The following is a 12,014-nucleotide window of genomic DNA, read 5'->3' on the forward strand; positions in this document are numbered from 1 at the left end:
ACTTTAAGTAAATTTTCTTAAGATAACAGGCAAAAAGAATGTTTATTTAATTATTCATTTAATTATATTTTTATTAAATACCTTGTGGTATGCATTTCATGTGTCATTCTACATACATAAGGTCTTCAGGCAATGAGCTGGCAGAAATGTTAGCACAGTGGGAGAAATGCTTAGCGATATTTCATCTGTCTTTATGTTCTGAGTTCAAATTCCACCGAGGTTGACTTTGCCTTTCATCCTTTCGATTAAATAAGTACCAATTATGCACTGGGGTCGATGTAATTGACTTAATCCATTTTGTCTGTCCTTGTTTGTCTCCTTTGTGTTTAGCCCCTTGTGGGTAGTAAAGAAATAGGTATTTCATCTGTCTTTATGTTCTGAGTTCAAATTCCACCAAGGTTGACTTTGCCTTTCATCCTTTTGGGGTCAATAAATTAACTACCATTAGCATATTGGGGTTGATCTAATTGACTGGCCCCCTCCCCAAAAATTTTGGGCTGTATGCCTAGAGTAGAAAATATTATACATAAGGTCTTATTTTAGTTGTAAACTTCTAAGAATTATGTATGGTGGATTTTTAAAACATAACTAATATAAATAGCCAAATTAAACAATCTTCTGAGAGGGTTTTATTGCATTGCAACTGTGTAATAAGCTAAAAAATTACAAATGCCACTAAGAAAAAAAGACAAAAACAAAAATAAACACTTAATAAAAGTATTCCATTTACTTTACTTTGTTTTGTTTTTTACATTTTATGTGTAAAATGTATATTGTTACTCATGTCATTAGTAGAGAAGAAATTTTGACCTTTATAAATCATATAATTAAAAGTAATTAATTCCTTAGTAAATTATTTTAATTTTTTTTCTGTGCTGTTCAGAATTTATTTGTTAATTAAGATAATAATCAATGTCACATCCCTTTATTAATAGCCAAATGCAATACTTTCATTCTAAATTTATGTGGATTAAAGTGTTGAAACTTCAGATTTCATTATTGGTGTCTGGCAAAGTCAATTATTCACTCCAACTCTTTAAAAATAAATTCCATAGGGAGGTACATCTCACCTATGTAAGTAACCACCAAGGACACTGTACAACTGATTTTGTTAGCTTGCAGTTTTGCATTGAAATTTTCCCATGGTTCTGAAGAAAAGCAGTGAGAAAAATACATTCTGTTTTCAACTTGTCTTTCCTACCAGCTGCTTATCACCTCCACTGAAATAAATAGAGCAATCACTCCTAGACTGACTGGCAGCTTTGATTATGAGATGCTAAATAATTGACAGTTTGTTATGCTTGCTTGAGATTCTGAGTTATATAAAATATTTACTGTCACTTTTTTTTTAATGTCTTTATGTTGTTTTTCATGTTTATCATGGGTTATGTTAGTTTGCAACACAGCATGTCTTTCTGTGTATTAAAGCTTATATCATATCATCTGTTAGACTATAAGGCTTAACCTTCTTATATTTCACCTGGCCATTTCCTTCAAAGCTGGTCTTCATCTATCATTATCATCGGTACTGCTTCACTCACATAATTTCATACAATATCATCATTAAACATCCACAATGATGATGTTCCAATGGTTTTGAATGGTTTGACAGGATTCTCTGGATCATAGGACTAAATCATGCTTCAGTGTCTATTTTGTAATGGTTTCTATGGTCAGATGTTTTTCCTAATGTTAACCTGTGATATATATTGGTTTCAAATTTTGGCACAAAGTCAGCAAGTTCAGTGGGAAGGGATAAGTCGATTATACATCGATCCCAGTGTTCAACTGGTTACTTATTTTATTGACCCCAAAAGGATGAAAGGCAAAATTGATTGACCATAGCAAAATTTAACTCAGAACATAAAAAGGAACAAACTACTACTAAGTGTCTTACCCAGTGTGCTAATGATCCTGCCTACTCGCTGCCTTAACCTGTAATATATATTGACATGATATTACAGATCAGCATATATTTACCCTACATAGATCAGCCAATACATTTGCTATTTAAGCAAGCTACAGGCACAGGAATGGTTGTGTGGTAAGTAGCTTGCTTACCAACCACATGGTTCTGGGTTCAGTCTTACTGTGTGGCACCTTGGGCAAGTGTCTTTTACTAGAACCTCAGGCCAACCAAAGCCTTGTGAGTGGACTTGGTAGAGGAAAACTGAAAGGAGCTTGTCATATATATGTGTGTGTATACATATATATATATATATATATGTTATAATTTAGAACAAACAGTAAAGGGTTGTCATTATAGTACTCAGAGTTTCAAATGTTGGAGTGAGATTCGAAACTCTGAGTACTGTAATGACAACCTTTTACTGTTTGTTCTAAATTATAACATATATGAATAAACCTTTATTTCTCTAATATCTATGGCTCATTCTTTTGTTGTTGCATTATATATATATATATATATATATATGTATGTATGTATGTATGTATGTGTGTGTATGTTTATGCATCTGTGTTTGTCCTCCCACACCATGATTTGACAACCAATGCTGGTGTGTTTATGTCCTTGTATGTATGTATGTATAACAACAATACTAGTAATAATAATAATAAATCAAAAAAAAAAAAACTTATATAGTTATTTATTTCTATTTTTTTTATTTATCTGGGTTTTTTTATCTATTATTATTATTATTATTACTAGTATTGTTGTTATACATACATACATACAAGCATATGTAATGATAATGATAAGTGGATGTAAACACATGAACAAAATAAGAATAAACAACAACAACAAAAACAAATTACATGAACATATATAAACAGAAGATACAAATATTACAGGCATCCCCCCCCCACACACACACTAAATAAACATAGCCGCACATAGAGATACAAGCATGCGCAAATGAAGACATACAATAGAAATACAAAATGGCTGACGGTTAGTAAGGAGAAACACAAATAAGAAAGAAGAAAACAAAGGACCACTGATGCTGTCACAGGAGTGTGATGAAAGAACTCTGGCCGAAATAAGATTAAGATTAATGTAAAAAATAAATAACACTGAAGCAAAATAACACCAAATATATATTGCGCGTGGTTTTATTGGCTAAACTGGCAAAATGACCATTCCGAAATATAACAATATCTGTTTCAACACACGACTTCACATAAAAAATCTTGTACAACAAATATATAAACGTATATATATATATATATATATATATATATATAAAGCACCATTCAAGTGTGGTCATTGCCAATGTCGCCTGATTGACCCGCATGCCGGTAGCATGTAAAAAGCACCCACTACACTCTCAGCATGATTGGCATTAGGAAGAGCATCCAGCTGTAGAACCTCTGCCAGATCAGATTGGAGCCTGTTGCAGCCTTCTGGCTTGCCAACCCTCAGTCAAACCATCCAACCCATGCCAGCATGGAAAGCAGACATTAAACAACAATGATGATGATACACGCACACACACATCCTATATACATACACAACTAAATTTCTCAATTCATATTAGTTGTATGAAATTTTGATGAAGATTCTCTTTATACCAACAAATTCTCCCAGCAATAATTTTTTCAGAAATATAGCATCACTGGTTCCTTGTCTCAGTACAAACACAACTTGTATTCTCCTTGAGAACATCACTGTTTATAAACTCCATTAATCATCCTTTGTTCTTCTGGTGCTTGTCATGAAGACATTGCAGTTTTATTGAGTGACTTTCTCTATGTGTTTTAGTCAGTATTCTTCACTTATACTACTGCAGTGCATGTAGTAGAGCTTCCTGCAAACAACTTGGATGTCTTGAGAAGGCATTTCTAGTATAAACTCAGATGCTTCAGATGGCTCAATGTGGGTTTGGGGATAGCAAACCATACTGTTATGAGTGATGAGTATAGAACTAATGAAGTACTGATCTGGCTAGAATATAAGGAGTGTTGTGTGATGGGAGTATTTGAGTTGGATTGCTTTTGGTAATTGGGAAATATACACAAAAACACATGTACATGCTTATACACAGACTCACAAAAGCACACACAATCTGATAAACTTATGAAAGCAATTACTTACGCAAAATTACACACTAAACTGATTCACTAAACTGCACACTTTTGCACAAAAACCATTCACATTCTTCCTCACCTCCCTTCCCCTCTCTTTCCCCCTCTCTCACTCTCCCTTTCTCTCTCTCCATATAAAACCATGAAATCACAAATATATGCACTTATAAAATATCACACACACACATATAGAAACAAAATTACACACACACATATATATATACACACACATACACACGTAAATATATATATATACACACACACATATACACACACACACTCAAAGAAAAATCACACACATACATACACATGCATACACATACATGCACATGCATACACATGCATACACATACACATGCATGTACATACACATGCATACACATACACATGCATACACATACACATGCATACACATACACATGCATGCACATACACATGCATATGCTTAAACATGCATACACATACACATGCATACACATACGCATATATTTGAAATAACTGAGATTTATGTTAAAGCAAACACATATACACACACACACTCATACACACATACTTCCCTCACTTTATTCTCCTCGCTATTTTCATTTCCTCTAATCTTATCATTAATTGTCTATGTATGAATCTATTTATTCCCTCTGATCACATTTTTGCACCTGTTACCAATTCTCCGTTTTCTATTTATTTTCAGATTGGATTTATTTCTTATTGAGTTCCCTTCTACTGTTGTTTTCGCATGTCTCAATCATTGTCTCATGGAATGGTAAGTAAAATCCTCACTATTTCATTTGCCTTTTTTATGCTCTTTGAAAATAAGACCACCCTGAAACACCTGCATTTAACTTAGCTGGGGGGAAATGCCCCAGGGCGGTGCATTCTGTGCATTGAATACAAATACAGTAAAGTCTTATATGTAATATAATGAATTGAAAAATTTCAACTAATTGAGATTATCCATGCAATTAGTAAACAAAAGCATCCTCTAAGAGTGCTTAACCCTTTTGGTATTTAAACTGGCCATATCTGGTCAACATATTTTACCTGTTTTATGTACAAAAACTGCCAGATATGGCCTCTCACACCTACCATACAATGTCATTCTAAAAATAAACAATCACATCATCAAAATCTTGAAGCTATGAAATAGTACTTGGTTGATTCTGAAAAGAATTCAGTATAGAAGTGGATCTGGTCTTTAAAGCCAACTGGTAGTAATTAGAGATATTCCAGTCTTATTAAACTTCTTCAACAAAGCATATTGTACTCACTTAGCTAGATTTAAGAGTGATTAATGTATCTATAGAAACAGAGAGAATATAGTGACCATATGAATGTCAGCAGTATGGATGAGAAGTGTTTAAAATCTAAAATCTAACAAACCAACTGAATGAAATATGCTTTACTGAAAAGGTTTAATAAGATTGGTACATGTCAATTGATTTAATCAACCTTTTTAAAGACCATACCTATTTTCATACCACATTTTTTTAATATTTGCCATAAATTATTGCTGTATTCAAGAAGACCAGCCCAACACATCAGAATTGACATCCTAAAACCAAGGTGCCATGTAAAAGCATTGGTGTGGGTGCTGGTGCCATGTAGAAGCACTAGGGCTGGTGCCACATGGAATGCACTGGTAATGGTGCTACATAACAAGCACCCGTTATTCTCTATAAAATGGTTGGTGTTAGGAAGGGCATCCAGCTGTAGAAATCAAGCCAAAACAGAACCCGGTGTAACCCCTGGCCTTGCCAGCTCCTGTCAAGCCATTCAACCCATACCAGCATGGAAAGCAGACATTAGATGATGATGGTGGTGGTGGTGGTGGTTGTTATTATTAATTTAATAGGTTTATATTCCTTGTTTGCTAATTTAAGAATTCGAAGGGTTTTTGCCTACTTTTTGCATGGATACTCTCAGATAAGTAGAGCATTTCAACTTAATGTATTTACTTATATGAAACCTGGCTATGATTTTCTATCTCAGCATAGCTTTATATTATAATTCATTGCTTTTGTTGTTTAACCCTAGGCCAGATTTGGTTGAGCAGACCTTGATCAAAGATATTCTGGCCATGACCACTTTATCCTTTTATTTCAGATATAGTACATTTTGGACTACTTTATTCAACCAATTGTTCTTTTTTCTAATATAATAAAGTATATGATTAGAGGTTTGGTTGCTTTTTCTAGCATGTTGAACAACCACAGAGAACCCCTACTTTATTTACTTGGTATCAGATCCTTATTAGTTTTCTTGCTTCATTTCTGTAACTTAATCTACATGATGTCATTTAGCTCCAAGTCACTCAGTCCTGATTGAACAAAACTATAATCAACACCATTCCTGCCATATACCAGGAACTACATTGTCCATTATGTCTTTTTAAAGAAGAGGAAAGAATCTTGGGAGTATAGCTGGTATTTGTAACAGCTCAAGCTATTTTTTTTAATTCGGAAGATGTCAAAGACTTCCTGATATAAACTAATTACTATCACATCAATTATTTTGATTTCATTTCAGAACTTAAGTTTTTCTTTAAGTATTCTCTCATTCTCTCTGTTCACCTCTTTTTTCCATTATTTCCATTATTTTTAATTATTTCCATTAAAAGGATATATTAATGGCCATTATATACTACTAATTAGTTGTTGCAGGAACTTCTTGTGACATATGAAAATAGCAGTTTGATCGATAGATAAAGCAGTGCCTTTATGTGTCACGTCAAGTTGACATGATTTTCTGAACCTTTTCATTCCAATCTTTCTGTGTAAGATTTATAACCTTTCATCCATTGAAAAAGAAGTGTAATTGTCAATATACTAGAAGTTGGAGGTACATGGCCTATTGGTTAGAGTGTTGGACTCATGATTATAAGAGTGTAGTTTTGGTTCCTGAACTGAGTGATATATTGTGTTCTTGTGCATTATACTTCCGTTCACATTGCTTCTTTCCACTAAACTGGAAAAAATGATTAGTCCTACAATGGACTAGCATCCCATCCAGGGGAGATATATATATGCCATGGAAATTGGAAAACCAGTCTTATGAGTCTGTATGACTGAGGTAAGATATTTAGCCTTTATCCTAATTTCCTAAGGTGCTCCTCCCAGTTTTAAACACTGACTTATCGGGGGATAGGCTTTTATTTTTAAGCTAATAAAACTGTATAACACAATTTTTGTCCTTGGGTAGCAACTATTATTTCCTATTTGCCTGCCCCTAGAAAGTATGAAAAATGGCTGATATTTCCTTCAAACTTTGCCTTTGTTACATTTATTTAAACCCCAAAGAATCCCTCTCAACATATGGCCATGATGCTTCCCCACTACTCCTGCTCATGATCAGAGATGCACATACTGTCAGCCACTAAGGGATATGCTCAAGTGGTTAAAGTCAAGCAAGTGATGAGTGAATCTGTGATATTGAGCAGAATATTTGTTATAATGATATTTCTGCTTCAGCAACTCAGCCCTGAATCTATCTGAAATGTAATGGAAAAAAGGTCAGTTTCAAAACATTGATGTCCAGGTCACAAAAGTAAAGTTTGAAGGGAATAGTAGCCATTTCCTTTGATTTCTAGATGGAAACAAATAAGACATAACACTTACTGACTGAAGACAAAAAAATTTCGTTACCTAGTGGCTAAGGTGGTGCTCCAGCATGTGCACAGTCAAATTACTGAAAGAAGTAAAAGAGTAAAAGACTAATCCCAAATCCCTCTGATTTGTCACAAACAAAGAGAAATGAGCTAGGAAGTGGAAAAGATATTTAACCTTTTTGATATCAGCCCACCTAAGATTGCATCTAGTTCTATGATACAGAACTATTTTAAAGTATTTTTTTAAAAGTCTTTTGTTTGTTTCAGTCATTGGACTGCAGCCATGCTAAGACATTGCCTTAAAGGATTTAGTCAAACAAATTGACCACAGTATTTTTTTTTTAAGTTTGGTATTCTTTCCATCAGTCTCTTTTGTCAAAGTGTCATGTGGATGTAAACAAAACAACACCGGTTGCCAAATGGTAGTTAGGGACAATCATCAAGACATAGACAGACGGACAGACAGGCAGACACACACACACACATACATACAAAAGGGTCCCGCATAGTTTCCCCTCTACCATATCCACTCGTAAAGTATTGGTCAACCCAGGGCTACTGTAGAGGACACTCGCTCAAGATGCTGCAGAGTAGGACTGAACTTAAAAGCATATGGTTGCAAGGCAAGCTTTTTAACCACACAGCCATGCTTGTGAATGTATATTGCCTGTATGTTGTGTATGTATGTATGTTTGAAGGTTGAAAAGCAAAGTAGCCTTCAGAAGAATATGAACTCGCAATATAAGAGGTATTCTGCTAAGTACTGTGAGACATTTTGCTTGGCACTCTATTGATTTTTGCCAATTCACAGCCTTAGGAGCGATGAAAAACAAAACAGAAAATTAATGTAAAATAAAACCAGGAAAAGAAAAAGAGAAGAAAAAGAAGTTAAGAATTAATGAAGATGTGAAATCTTTGCTATATTTATTAGCAGTATTATTGATTTAATGATGAGATATTGACCAAGACTATGGAGAGTAGAAAGCTACTGCAAATAAAGAGTATTAGTGGGAGAACAGGAGAAGAAGCATTCAAATTAGATGTAGACATGGAAATAGAGAGGATGAGAGAAATAATGTGATCTTAGCAACTGAAAAACAAGAGGATTTGAAGATGTGTTATCAATGGTCAGTATGTGTACTGCAGGTTAACTAAAGAGGTACTTGGCATTGTATTATTTTTTTTCCTGTATCTTTTAGCAGGGATAGAAGGCAGTACCCCTAATCCTTTATAGGGCCTCTAAGACTGGTGGCATAGGGGAATATGGAGAACAGTATCCTTAAACACACACCTGTTTTGGTGCATGCCTGTATAACATTGCTGATTCAATGCTGACTTATTTGACATCAGATGTTTTAATGTTTCTCTTGTTCTTTCTTTCTCTCCCCCTCTCTCTCTCTCTCTCCCTTTTTCCATCTTCCTCACTCCTCTTTCCTCTCTCATTTCCCTCTCTCTGTTTATGTTTGAGCATCTAGTTATGTTTGTATGTGTCTATAATGGTCTCTCTCTCTCCCCCTTTCTCTCTCACTATCTTTATCTGTATGTAAATATTTTTGTGTGTGAATGCATTTGCCTCCCATGCCAAAACATACTATCACCAAATAATCAGTATCCAAATTGCTGCATCCAATCATCTTATTCTATCCCTAAACGGGAGACTTGGCCAGAATTCTTGCAACAGAGTGGACTCTGTTAAAGGCACCAATGATACCAAGTAGTGATGCTAAGCCAAGTGATGGATTAAGTCTATCAGCTAAGTATACCTTGGTGGGATTTAAACTCAGGATGTAAAGAGCCAAAACAAATACTGCTAGGCGTCTGGTTTGATATTCTTACTGTTCGAAATGAGGAAAAGCAAAGTTGAACTTGGTGGGATTTGAACTCAAAGTACAGAGATTGGAACAAATTCAGTACTCTAATAACTCATCCAATAAATGATATACTTAGAAAGAATCTTTTCTGCTCTAGGCACAAGGCCCAAAATTTTGCAGAGGAGGGGCCTAGTCAATTAGATTGACCACAGTGCGCAACTAGTACTTAATTTATCAGCCCTGAAAGGATGAAACTCTAAGTCGACCTTGGTGGAATTTGAACTCAGAACATAAAGACAAATGAAATATCGCTAAGCATTTCTACTGGTGTGCTAACATTTCTGCCAGCTCACCGCCTTGAGATAATCAAAGAGATTGTACAACCAATTTTATATGTTTCTGTTATTTAGTCTTAGGTCAGGCTTGATTGGGTTTTTGCTGCCGCTGTTTAGTATCAGGTCAGCCTTGATCAAGCAGATCTATAATCAAAGATAATCCAGTTATGATCACCTGGTCTTTTTTTTTTTTTGTATTTTTTCAGGCAAAGGATATCTAGGTTACATTATCCAATGCATCCTTTCTTTTATGAGATAGTATGATGTGTTTTGAGAGAATTGGGATATTATTTCTAGCAGAGCAAACAATTATATAGAGTCTTTTACATTTGTTTGATTTTGCACCTAACTTTGTAGCACAAGTGGAGCTTTGTCAAATGAATGGCTGTATATTGCATTACATACTGCAAGCTATAGAGTTGAACAATTGTTCACCTTGAAATAAATAGCAAGTAAAGTAAGATAAACACAAAGGGAAAAAAATAAAGCAGTGGAATGTCAGGAAGTTGATATGAGGATATAACTACGAATGAATGGCAAAAATAAGAATGGGATACTGAAGGCAAAAGTTGCAATGTAGATTCTATAATGGGTATTGGAGAAGCAATGTTCCTTTCATATTCACAATGCAAAGATAAAAGCTGTATGATACAGCTGAAAAAGAGCTGATAAAGTCTAAAATCAGTCAAGTAGTTATAAATCATTATAAACCACTAAATTGATAAGAAAAAGTCTGAAAACACAAAAATATAATGTATTTTTGAATGTAGATGTCAATGAGATTTCAGTTGAACTTGCTTTACTATTTCATAATTTTCGTCAACTACAAAATCACAAACAGTAAGGAAACATTTCAAATATATGTATAATTTCCTGACATAATTTATTTCAGTTTACCTGTTTAGTCATTTGTATCACTAATTGAAGGTTAAATCTTGATGCAAATTTTTTTTCCCCCTTATTGTTTTAGCTTTGCCCCGTGTACAAAGTCACACCCCAGTTTTTTTTAGTTAAAATCAAGCATAAAATAGGCGCAACTTTTGCAGGCAGTTTGTGAAGAACTATGTTTGTTAGTTACATGATTCCAAAGGACTAGTGATTGAGTCACTGCATTTCTGTTAACAAGAATAATATGGGAGTATTTGTATTTCGGGGCAAAGAACTGCAATCAAAGAGTACTGTTATTGTTTACTATTATTGTTTCTTTTTCTCTAATGTTTACATCTATCACTGATATACATCAACAAAAGATATATGCAATGATATATTCATAGAAACTGATTAACACATACACATATGTGCACACACACACACACACTCCTATACGTAGATACAGGCATGGCTGTGTGGTTCAGAAGTTTGTTTCCCACCTGCATAGCACCTTGGGCAAGTGTCTTCTATAATAACCCCTGACTGACGAAAACCTTGTGGTTGGACATAGTAGACAGAAACTGGAAGAAGCCTATCTTATATATGTATGTGTGTGTACTTGTTTCTCCTTGTCTCAACATTGTGTAATTGTTGCCAATATTCTACAAAAACATGTCTAGCCATAGAGAATTATTACCTTGCTTGTGAAAGCCAGCCCTTACATAAACCAAGTGGGAATATAGATAGCAACAAAGAATTGACAGAGGGAAGTTGTTGCATCTTGCATTTACTCTTTTACTCTTTTATCTGTTTGTCATTTGACTGTGGCCATACTGGAGCACCGCCTTTAGTCAAGCAAATTGACCCCAGGACTTATTCTTTGTAAGCCTAGTACTTATTCTATCGGTCTCTAGTTACGCTAAGTTATGGCGACATAAACACACCAGCATCGGTTGTCAAGCGATGTTGGGGTGGACAAACACAGACACACAAGCATATGCACACACGTACATATACATATATATACATATATACGACGGGCTTCTTTCAGTTTCCATCTACCAAATCCACTCACAAGGCTTTGGTCAGCCCGAGGCTATAGTAGAGGACACTTGCCCAAGGTGCCACGCAGTGGAACTGAACCCAGAACCATGTAGTTGGTAAGCAAGCTACTTACCACACAGCCACTCCTACGCCTATATATTTGTTAATATTTTCTTCAAATTTTCCTTTTGACTTCAAAAAGATCAGCTCCAGTGATGGTACATATAGTGACACCCATAGAGAAAGACTGGAGAAGACATGAATTCACAGGAATAGTTGGTCAAATCAAATCTGAGATAGTTAAACAAA

General features: G+C 34.8%; 1 protein-coding gene across 8 annotated transcripts in view; it reads left to right on the top strand.

The window, feature by feature from the left end:
• Window positions 1-12,014, top strand: part of LOC115209821 (anion exchange protein 2-like) — a 721,610-nt gene that overhangs the window by 396,337 nt on the left and 313,259 nt on the right. For all 8 annotated transcript variants that reach the window (XM_036505450.1, XM_029778381.2, XM_036505461.1 and 5 more), the window contains exon 3: window positions 4,733-4,804. The gene's annotated coding sequence lies outside the window, so the exon portion shown is untranslated. The remainder of the gene's footprint in view (window positions 1-4,732; window positions 4,805-12,014) is intronic.

Source organism: Octopus sinensis, linkage group LG1 (genome assembly GCF_006345805.1).
Source record: "Octopus sinensis linkage group LG1, ASM634580v1, whole genome shotgun sequence".
Taxonomy (NCBI): Eukaryota; Metazoa; Mollusca; class Cephalopoda; order Octopoda; family Octopodidae; genus Octopus; species Octopus sinensis.